General features: G+C 27.1%; 3 non-coding genes across 3 annotated transcripts; 1 reads left to right on the top strand and 2 right to left on the bottom strand.

Annotated features, from left to right (window-relative positions):
* Window positions 1–2,392: 2,392 nt before the first annotated feature.
* Window positions 2,393–2,474, bottom strand: TRNAS-AGA (transfer RNA serine (anticodon AGA)). The gene has a single exon. It is a non-coding gene; the product is annotated as a tRNA-Ser (tRNA).
* A 2,437-nt stretch (window positions 2,475–4,911) lies between these two features.
* TRNAS-AGA (transfer RNA serine (anticodon AGA)) lies at window positions 4,912–4,993 on the bottom strand. Its single transcript has one exon. It is a non-coding gene; the product is annotated as a tRNA-Ser (tRNA).
* A 4,975-nt stretch (window positions 4,994–9,968) lies between these two features.
* TRNAS-AGA (transfer RNA serine (anticodon AGA)) lies at window positions 9,969–10,050 on the top strand. The gene has a single exon. It is a non-coding gene; the product is annotated as a tRNA-Ser (tRNA).
* Window positions 10,051–12,312: the final 2,262 nt, after the last annotated feature.

The raw sequence follows: 12,312 nt of genomic DNA, 5'->3' as shown, positions 1-12,312 counted from the left end.
TTTAATTATTTATATAGATAATTTTGTTGCTGCCACATTGCTTTCATTACTGTCGCCACAGCTCATCAGTTCATGCTCTAGGTTAGTTTTTTTATTTTCAAACATGTTAATTTTAAATTTAATTATTAATTTATTTCACAATTATTTATATAAATGATTAGTTTTATTTGTATTTGAAATATATTGGATTATGTTGAAGGTATTGGTATTGGGTCCGGGGATGATCGACCCTAGGCAATTTGTAATGTGTTTTATAATGTATTATGTTTCGAATATAGTGTTGTTTTAATTTTATATGTTGAACGCTTTGGTATTGGGTCCAGGGATGATCGACCCTCGACAAACAAGAGCAGAAACGGATCCAGCAAGAAGCTAAAGTCGCAACAAGAGAGACTACGAGCAGAAGCCTGGGTTGAGTAAGTGCTTCTGCAAGATCAGCTGATGGCAGAGATAGAGGCTTCCCGAGTAGCCAATAAGGAATTGCGCAAGACCAACGAGGACTTGCATAGGAATCTACATCAACGTGACCAACTTTCTACAAGGGAGCGAGGTTTGAATTAGCCCTTGAGAGATCGTCCCAAGCCATTTTCGCAAGCGATCATGGATGAGTTAATGTCACCGCATTACATCATGCCCAAATGATTGTTTCCGAAGGAACAAATGCTATTCAGTGTAAGATGTTCATGAGCACATTCACAGGTACAACCCTACAATGGTTTAATGGGCTTCCCGATGGCCACATCACCTCTTTTGCGTAGTTCTTCAGACTGTTTAGAGAACAGTTTGTTAGAATTAATGGGTTAAACAAGAGGGGAGGGGTGAATTGTTTGTCAAAAGATTTTCGAAAAGATTGAATAAGAATTAAGCTTTGTCAACAAACACAAAAGAAGCAATCAAGGAAGTCAATCAACACAATGTAAAAGAAACTGTTTGCAGAATTTCAATCGGTTGAAACTTCGTTTTAATCGGTTGTTTATGGCAGCAACAAAAACATAATTAAATCAAACATTTTATAAGGAGTGAGAGAGAGAGAGAGAAATTACTCAACCAATTTATACTGGTTCACTTAACCTTGAGCTACATCCAGTTTCCAGAACAACCATTGGGTCCCACTAGTAACCAATCACAGATTACAATACACACAATCCACAAAGAGGTGATTTTGATACCACAAGAACCACTCACCCTCTTTGCCTTACACACAACCTTAGTCGGAACACCCTCTGACCTTACAAGTTTTCACACACTTCACAAGTTTTATAAAGAACAAATACAAGAATAAAAAATGAACAGATTACACCTGGATTTACAAGAATCATAGAGCTCCTAAGATCAGACCTTGAACCAGTGCACAACTATTTTAGCAATCTTGCAAAACTTGATTTGAATCTCTCTTCAAAAAACAAATTCAATCTCACTGTAAATGTGTTGACTTGTTGTTTTTGAAATCCAAAGAAAAGTCATACTTATAGATCTTAAAACTAGTCGTTCTAGGCAGTCAATCATGAGCCAAAACAATTATAATCCAACTAATGTTATGAAATGTGACAATCAACCGGTTGAAAAGTTGTTTTAACCGTTTGAATTGGTTAGACAAATATTTAACCAAGTCAAAAACAGTTTTAAAACCTTCAATCAAGCTAAGTGACAAACAATCGATTATTTCGTGGTTTTAACCAGTTGTGTTTTCTATTTGCTTACAAAAACACTTTTCTCTTTAAAAAGGATTGAACTAGCTTGTGCAAGGGACTAGGAATGATCTTTACAAGAAATCTAAACAACCTAGACTAAGCACAAACCAAAAGCAGCACAGCTTCAACCTTCAACATAGATTTGAAACATCAAAGCTCCCATGTTCTACACAGTTCTCTATCAATTAGGTCAAGACAGAGGGAGGGAGAGTCGTTGAAGGATTACTTGAATAGATTTTGGGCACTTACTGATGGAAGAGGCATCAACCCATCACTTACAGTAAGACACCATAGCCATGACGAAGATATGATAGTCACTGCTTTCGAACAAGGAATCGCGATAGGACTATTCAGCAATTGGTGAGCTTGGTGAAGGAAAGGTTCCTGAAGGAGTACCTTGAGGTTGATCAGGAAGAGCCAAAGGGAGAAGTTGCCCTCAGGGACCAAGTGCATGAGACACCAGTCCAAGTGTAAGCGATATGCGCGAACATTGATGTCCCTAGAGGCGAGGAGATCTGACCATCCACTAGAGCCCGCTCTTTGCTTCACGAGCTCTGACTTGGAAGACGTGGTTCCTCACGAGGGTGCAATAGCCTCAACGGCACACATGAAGATGAAGTTGGACCTGCTAATAATTAATAGGAAAAAGATGCAAATTAATATTATAATTAATTAATGGTGTTTTAAAGTAAAATGAAAAACGTGAACGACAGGATTCGAACCTGCGCGGGCAAAGCCCACATGATTTCTAGTCATGCCCGATAACCACTCCGGCACGTCCACTTGATGGTGTAAGTTTTATTGTTCGTTATTTTGCTAAACAAATTATAATAATTTGTTTTGGAGAAAGAGGAACATATATTAGTGATAAATTAAGATATGAATAATATTTACACCTAAAATATTATGATTTTTAATTGTTGTTAGAGAAAAAAAAATAACTAATGATTATATTGATTAAATTAAATATTAGTTTAAAGACTAAAAAAATATTTGTATTTAAAATAATTTTTATTATTAATAAAAAAAATTAAAATAATTTTTAAAATGATATGTAAAATTATTTATAACTCATTTTTCTTCATCAACTTTTTGCACTTCTAAATAAACACTAAATTGGTCCTACGTAAGAAGAATACTTTACTAAGAATTTATTATGGTGGAATTATAACTTCAATGGAATCTCTTCATAAACTGAAATGGGAAGAGTAAATGCAAAGTAAATGCAAAATCTATTATTTTCACAAAGTGTCATATCAAACTTTATAGAACATTTATAATATAATTAATTAATTATGTTTAGGAGTAAAAGCAAAAAAACGTGAACGGCAGGATTTGAACCTGCACGGCAGAGCGCACATGATTTCTAGTCATGCCCGATAACCACTCCGATCCGGCACATCCACTTGATGATACAAAAATTAATTGTTATTAAAGGACCAATACTTAGAATAAGGACCAATACAAATAGTCAAATAAAAGGATAAAACCATTTGCTCAGAATCAATTATAAAACAAAAGGAACAAGATTTGTAAGACAAGAAAACTTCTTTGGGATTGGAACATTAAAAGTATGTGCATAATACATTTAATATATAATTATAAATTTTATAAATTTTTAAATATATTGTTATTATAGTTTTATTTTCAATAACAATATTTACAATTTTAATACTCATCTTTAATAATTATGGTTAATTTAAATTTTAAAGAAAATTTAATTAATATAATTAAAGTAAAAAAAATTAGAATTAGTATGTGTTCTAAAATTTATTTTTTATTTTAATTATATTGCTTTGAGTAAAATCAACATGTTATTCCGAGTTTTCAACAAATTGATTTTACTATACTACATATTTTTAACAAATCTACATTCTTAATTCTCTATAAAAAAAAAAAGAAGTTTGCATTGTATCATAATAATAAGGTGACACATACACTTTCAACTTTTACATCTAAAGAGAGTTTTAGTGAATCAAGTTTTTTTTGAGAAATTGCTTTTGAAAAATATTTGAGGTTTTTTGGAGCAAAATTTTTATCCAAAGATATTTCACTGTTGTTGTAAAATACATTGGTCTTATTTGTATTCATTAAAGCATTGATAATATTTTTCTAAAATTTGTATTTTCCATATAAACTCTAAAATTATTTTTCTCTGTATTGTTGTTATATTTGATTGTGCTTGTTTTGTGTGTTGAAAAATGTTTTAAAAAATTTAATTAGTTGTTTCTTGTTTTAACATGTTTAAATTTTTTTTACAGTAATGTTTGAATAGTTTTATGAAATTTAGTTTATGTCCATTAGATTTCTTTTACTTTATCATTCTCTTGCATTTCAGTCTTTTGCTTTTCTTTACTAGTTTCAATTTTGCAAATTTACAATTGGAGAATAATTGAATTCTTGAAATCTGTAACAATGAATATGGAACTGGGTTAGATATTTTTGTAAAGATATTCTACAAAAATAGTCCTCTCCAACTCTTACTTAGAGAAAATGTTCTTTAATTTTTTTTTTCCAATATCTCTTACAACAAATTTAATTGTGTTGGACTAAATTAAAGAAAATCCAATTCATGTTTCAGAGACAATATTGGATACAAAATATCAAAAGCTGGAATAAATTTGGAAATAAGATATCTAGAAGACAATTTGTAACAAAGAAATAAAACATTATATTAAGGAGAATTGTAAAACATTATGAGACAAAATATGGATTTGAAATCCATAAAGAAATGAGACTTTTAAATAGAGCTTCAGGGGAGGAAAAAATGTCACACAACACATTCTAAATATATATTTTTTTATTTTCTTTTTGTAATTTTCTTGTTTTTAACTTTTGCATGAAAGTTTAAACATTTTGGGTAACTCTATTGAGATTTCTAATTAATTTTGAGGTTTTAGTTCAATAAAGTTTTGGTCTTAAATGTTTTGTGGCAAAATATATTAAAAGAGTCTAATCTTTTTGAATTTTGATTTTTTTTCATAGAATTTTTTTTTGAAAAGTAGCTTTAAAAAAAGAAAAATACGAGAAAAGAATAAAAATGAAGAATATATGTGGTATAAAAAAAGAGAAAAACAGAAAAATGAAAATAAAATTATGGTTTTAGAACTAAATAGGTAGGTAGGTTGTTTCTTTTATCTGATATTTCAGACCTTCATAGTTTTACGTAAACATTTATAATATAATTAAATAAATTGTATTTAGAAGTAAAAAGAAAAAGCGTGAACGGCAGGATTCGAACCTGCGCGGGCAGAGCCCACATGATTTCTAGTCATGCCCGATAACCACTCCGGCACGTCCACATGATGTTAAGATTTGTACTCAATAAATTTTCCATTTGAAAACCAATAACTATAAAAGGAACGACATTGAGAACGAGGCTTTTTACAGTCAAATAAAAGGATAAAATTATTTGCTCAGAATCAATTATAAAACAAAAGCAACAAGATTTGTAAGATAAGAAAACTTCTTTTGGATTGGAACGTTAAAAATATATGCATAATACATTTAATATATTAATTATTACTTTTATAAATTTTTAAATATATTGTTATTATAGTTTTATTTTCAATAACAATATTTGCAATCTTAATACTCATCTTTAATAATTATGGTTAATTTAAATTTTAAAGTAAAATTTAATTAATATAATTAAAGTAAAAAATAAATTTTAGAATTAGAATGTGTTTTAAAATTTATTTTTTACTTTAATTACACGTTACTCCGAGTTTTTCAACAAAATGATTTTACTAAATTACATATTTTTAACAAATCTACATTGAATTCATTATACAAAAAAAAAAATTGCATTGTATCATAATAAGGCGACATATACTTTCAATTTTTACATCTAAAGAGAGTTTTAGGAGTCAAGTTTTTTTTTTTTTTTTGAGAAATTGCTTTTAAAAAAAAATGTATCATCTGGTTGAAGCCAAAATATTTCAGTGTTGATATAAAATACATTGGTCTTAATAATACAATCAATTGTTTCATTAAAGCATTGAGAATATTTTTCTAAAATTTTGTATTTTTCATATAAGCTGTAAAATTATTTTTCTTTGTATTGTTGTTATATTTGATTGTGCTTGTTGTTTTGTGTTGAAAAATGTTTTAAAAATTTTAATTAGTTGTTTCTTATTTTAACATGTTTAAATTTTTTTGACAGTATTTCTTTTCGGTTGAAATTAATTTTAGTAAATTTTTTTTGGTTAAACAATTTTTTAAATCTTTCTAACTGTGTATCTTGCTTAAAACTTAATAGGTTGTTTTTCAAAATAATCGATTAAAAATTTCATTAAATTTGAATTAAACAAATTACTTCAAAAAAAATCTTCTAAGTCAATTCACTCTCCTATTCAACTTAGCTTATTCCTTATATTTCAACAAATTTAACATCCATACTGTAAAATAATAGAAAACAAAATAAAAAATTAATTAATTAAGTACACAAGTATATATTTAATTATTTATAAGCATATTCTAATAGATAAGAAAAAATATAAATATAATAAATAAAAAAATATAAAAGATAAGATAAGAAGGTAAGATTACATTTAATGAATGTAATAATGACTTTTAAAAAAAATTAATATGACTTTTACAAAATAAAATAAACGTATGAATAGGTGCAAGAGAATGTGAGAATGAAAGAAATATAAGATGCGAGAGAGAAGAGAGAGAAAAGAGAAAGAAAATGAGAGAGAAAAGAGATTTGGAGAAAAAGGATTTTAAATATTTTAATCAAAGCTAAGAGGAGTCAGGTTAATTTTTTTTTTATATTAATTTTAATAAACTTACATGTATTTCATTAACCTTTTAATTATTTTGAATTATATATTATTTTACCTTCTCTTTTTCTTTTATATATCATTTAATTTAATTCTCAATTACGTACTCTTCATTTATTTATATTTATGTCATTTAATTTATCTTCACTTATATCAACTAGTTTTATTTATTTATTTATCTACATTTATATATATTTTTTAATTTATCTCTAGTTACGTGTTACGTGTTACGTGTTGGTCACGTTTATTTTTTTAGTCATTTAATTTATCTCTAACGCATTGATCCTATTTAATTATTTTATTTATTTATATTTATATAATTTAATTTATCTCATGTTATGCAGAAGTGTTATTTATTTATGTATATTTATGTCATTTAATTTAACTTCAGTTAACCATGAGTCTTGTTTATTATTTATTTATATTTATATCATTTAATTATTTTTAGTTACACATGAATCTATTTATTATTTATTTATTCATATTTATGTTATTTAATTATTCTTAGTTACACATAAATCATGTTTATTATTTATTTATATTTATGTCATTTAATTTATCTTCAGTTAGGCACTAATTCTATTTATTAGTTTATATTTTTTTATTTTATATTCCTATAATATATTGATTCATATATAATTATTTAAAGTTCTCGCTTTAATTCTTATTTTATTTTATTTCATGTTATTTGAAATATAATTTTTTTTATAATTCAACGAAATATGTAAAGTAATAATAAAAATAAAGTAAAAGTAATTATTATTTTGTTTCATTACCTTTTTAGTGTGTATATTAAGGATCAAAAGTAAATTCAATCCCAAAATTTTAAGTAATTTAATATGGTCTCAATATTTTTTAAAATGATTCAATATGGTTCTTTCTGTTAGGTTGTCCTTATTAAAATAGATTTATCTTAGCAAATTTGTCAGTGCACGTTGAATTATATATGTTATCACATTGAATCAATTTAAGCAAAGTTGGGACTACCACATTGAATTATTTTAAAAAATTGGACCACATTAAACTCTTTTAAAAATGTAGGGACCAAATTGAACTTTTTAAAAAAAGTTGGAGTGACATTTAACTTTTTAAAATCTAAGGGATGAAATTGATTTTTGGTCCTTAATATAACTAAAGTGCAATTAAGCCTTATTATTTTTATTTAATGAGTTTGGATAAAAGGAAGTTACCTATATACTATATTACTATTTTTATATTTTTTGTATCTATTTGAATGATGTCTATAGATTATTGGCAAGAGAAATATGATGTATCTTAATAGTTATCATGTTATGTGGTTCTTAAAAGTCTTAAAGAATATATCAATTGAGAAAGACTCATAAAATTCATTACATTGAGTTAAGACCATGCTAATTTATGAGTCTTTATGTTTGGAGAGTCATAGTTTGATACACTATAGGATGAGAGGCAGGGACCATGCTAAGTTCTAAGGAAGTTACCAAATAGGTTAATATTTAAGTAGTTTATAATAGCATCCTACCATGCTCAACATTGCCAATGTTGAGCAGTGAGTATATATCTCTCTTTGTGGATCAATAAATTGTCGATATTCCCGAGAAAAATATTTGTAATTCACTACTAGAAAATTGTTGAATAGTGACCGAAAAATGTGATCACTACTAGTGATAAAAAAATATGATCAATAATAGTAACCAAATTTTATTTTTATGATTTAATGATCGAAATAGTGAATACATTTCTAGTCGCAAAAAAATTGTCACAAAATGGATAACAAAATCAGTCACATAAAATTAGTCACAAAACCGATCACAGAAAACTAGTAGCAAAATCGATCACCAAATCAATCACAAATCGGTCACAAAATCGGTGATTATACTAAGCTTTTATTCCCTCAATAATGTATGTATATTTCTCTCTTTCAATTTTCACGCTCATTGTTGGAGATCCCAATCCGACTAGAGATTAGAGTCTTTCATTGTATATAAGTGGGTGCAAACCTCAACCTCATGAGCTGGTTTTATGGGGTTGAGTTAGACTTAAAGTCCATTTCTTAATATGGTATCAGAGCCATTTTCGAGCCTATCCTAGCGAGTATTTGTTGGGTTTATCAGGCCACCACCCATAATATGTTATCCCACGTACGAGTTGTTGTCACTCTCGGCGTGAAGGGGTGTGTTGGAGATTCATGAGCCGGTTTTATGGGGTTAATAGTAATAGTAACAGTAACATAATAAGAAGAGTAATAATCATAAGTTGATCACTAAATGTCTTTGGTCTAGTGGTTATAGACTTTTGTACTCCTTTGTTTTAACTCCTTCTTCCCTCAAATAATTTATTAGTGTACCAATAATGATCTACCTAATCACATCCTAAGTAACTTTTGATGTTCAAGACATGGATTGTCACAACATGGCAATTCACCAATGGAAAGTTTTTGAGGTGCCACATGTGACTCCATGAATGAAGAGTTTTTTAAATCTCTAATAGTCCCTTTAGTTCTATAAATAGAAAGTTTCTTTTATGTAATTCTTAGACTTAAATTGTGTATTGTGTAATGAATTTCTGTTTGTTTGGTTTCAGAATTTCTTTCTCTTTTATCTTGCTCTCACTCTTTAGCGTAGAAGTCTAAAAGATAGCTAGAAGGTTGGTCTAACCTCCTTACTCGCACCATTCTCCTACAACACTCCAAAACTCATTCCATTTCTTACCCATTTTGAACATATCTTCCATTGACAGAAGCAAAGAAGCCAATTGTTCAGTCAGTAGGAGTTCTCTTAGTCTCTTTTGCACTAAAACATAAATATATATATATATATATATACATATTACTTATAATTTTTTAATTTTATATACAAAGTATAATCAGTGACAAAATATATTAAAATATTATTAAATAAAATCACAATATATTGATTTCTATTGTGTAAAAAAGAAAACATAAAAGAACAATAATATCTTTTTTCACATTGCATATAATTTTTAATATAATTTAACTAGTAACTCTTAAAAATATGAAACATATTTTATTATTTTTTCAAGTAATAAAATATTTGTTATGATGTATTAAAAAATAAATTATGTTAAAATAATTTAAAATAATAATTTAAAATTAACATTAAATAAATTATAAACATTTATCTTAATTGGTTATTTTTAATAAAAAAATTAATATTAAAAGTATATTTTTTCGAAAAGAAAAATATTACTTAATTAAACCACATACTAATTCTAAATTTTATTTTTGAATTTAATTATATTAATTAAATTTTACTTTAAAATTTAAATTAACCATAATTATAAAAGTTGAGTATTAAAATTGCAAATATTGTTATTGAAAATAAAACAACAATAACAATATATTTAATTTTTTTATAAAATAATAATTAATATATTAAATGTATTATGCATATATGTTTAATGTTGCGATCCAAAGGAATTCTTGTAATTATGCATATAATTATTGGTTTAAAGTTCGAATTGCGTTGAATACAAAATTTAACATCATCATGTGGACGTGCCGGAGTGGTTATCGGGCATGACTAGAAATCATGTGGGCTTTGCCCACGCAGGTTTGAATCCTGCTGTTCACGTCTTTCATTTTACTTTAAGACACCATTAATTAATTATAATATTAATTTGCATCTTTTTCCTATTTTTTAAAGAACAAGAATTCATTCATACAACCAAAGAAGCATGCCAAATTTTCCAAGTATTTAATTTATAAATGTTTCATATTTTAACCATATAATTTAAATGATTATATCATGAATTTTATTTTTTTAGGTCTTTAAATTGGAGATATTTTGGATTACATAATCTTTATCTTCTACAACTTCAAGAGTTATTGATGTCAAATGGTAGGTCCTTAAAAGATTATGTTTGTCTACCACAACCTAATTTTCCAAAATTCATTATTGTTTTAAAATAGATTTATTGTTAATGAGATGAACTATAATAAGCAACATGGAAAAATAACACGCATCACTGTTGTGATTGCGACAACAGTTCTTTCACAAGTAGGAGGATTAGTTTTTTATATGGTTATGGTGACACAGGAAAGAAATTTATGTGAAGAACATTGTCAACTACTATTATATCTAAGGGAATAATTGTTTTGAATGTAACTTCAAGTAGAATTGTTTCTTTATTATTTCCTGGAAGAACGACAACCCATTCTACATTTTGTGTACCATTAATAATAAATGAGGAATCAATTTGCAACATAGCTTAAAATAGTCTTCATGCTAGGCTTTGATGGAAACAAAGTTGATTAATGGGATGAAACAACAATGAAGAATAGATTATGCTTTGAAGCTTTTGATAGAACCTTGAGAGATATTATCAAAATTGAAAATGAAGTCAATGGTCAAAAACCATTTGGTGATAAAGTTATTGTTTTGGAAGGTTATTTTAGAAAAAAATTGCATGTTGTCAAAGAGGGATCTAGATATAATGTTGTGAAGTCAGCAATAAACTATTTTGATTTATGGCAAAATTGTAAAGATGTAAAACTTTCACAGAATATGAGATTAAATACTGCAAAATGTAATAAAAGTGCAAAAGATATCAAAAAATTTGTTGATTAGATTATAAAAATTGGAGATAAATATATGGAGTTAAACAAAAATGATGAGGAAATTATTCATATACTACAAGATCTTTTACTTGAAAATAGTGAATCACCTTTACTATCATTGGTTGAGTTTGTGTATCCTCAAATTTTGCATAATACTATGTCTCTTGCATTTTTTGATTACGGAGCATTTCTTTGTCCCTATTTGAATCTACAGAGAAAGTCAATTATTTCAATTTAGTTTTAATAATTGGTGAAGAAACAACTTATTTAAGTTCAGACACACCTTTCCAATCAAATGAAGACCAAGAAATTCAAGGTGAATGATTTACATCAGAATTCTTGAATGAAATTAAATGTTTAGGGATACCAAATCATCAACTTACGTTGAAAGTTGGTGTACCAATTATGCTTTTAAGAAATATTGATCAAACAAATGATCTTTGCAATGTGACAAGGTTGCAAGTTATAGAATTGGGAAAACATGTTATCTTTGCCACATTTATCACATGAAAAAACATCAGTGATAAAATATTTATCCCAAGAATAGATTTGGTTCCTTCTGACTTAAGATTATCTTTCAAATTTAAAAGAAGACAATTTCTAATAACTATGTATTTTGCAATGACAATCAATAAGAGTCAATATCAATCACTTTCAAAAGTTTGACTTTACCTTCTGCTTCCAGTTTGCACACATGGTCAACTTTTTTGTTTATTGTTTCTAGAGTAAAAAGCAAAGAAATAATTGAAAATACTTATTTGAGATGAAGATTGAAAAGTAATGAGTTAAAAAAAAAAAGTGGTTTAGAAAGAAATATTTAAAACTCTTTAGGTCGTGTTTGGATTGGGGAGGGGATGTGTGAGGATTCGAGGGAGTAAGTGTGTAAGAATTTGAGAGGAAAGTGTGAAGAGAGACTCCGTGTTTAGATTGGGATATGATAACTAGAGTGGATTTGTGAGAAAAATTATTGAAGTTTGTGAGTGATATGATGGTTGTGAGAGGTTTTTTAATTTTTTTGAAAGGTATAAAATGTAAGTTTACAAATTTACCCTTGTATTTAAAAATATTTAAATAATCAAATATGATGTATTTTTGTGTAAATTTGAGTTAATTAAAATATTTTAAATTAATTTCGGTACCATTGAATAATTTATTTCGATACTTTTAAATAATTATTTTAAAAAAATCCGAATTACTTAATACTGTCAAAACATGGAAAAGAACTATAAAAATAATATTATTTAAGCATATACAAATCTACCGTTATATTTATTTT

Source organism: Phaseolus vulgaris, chromosome 11 (assembly GCF_051622355.1).
Source record: "Phaseolus vulgaris cultivar YP4 chromosome 11, ASM5162235v1, whole genome shotgun sequence".
Taxonomy (NCBI): Eukaryota; Viridiplantae; Streptophyta; class Magnoliopsida; order Fabales; family Fabaceae; genus Phaseolus; species Phaseolus vulgaris.
This window is presented reverse-complemented; position numbering and strand designations above follow the sequence as displayed.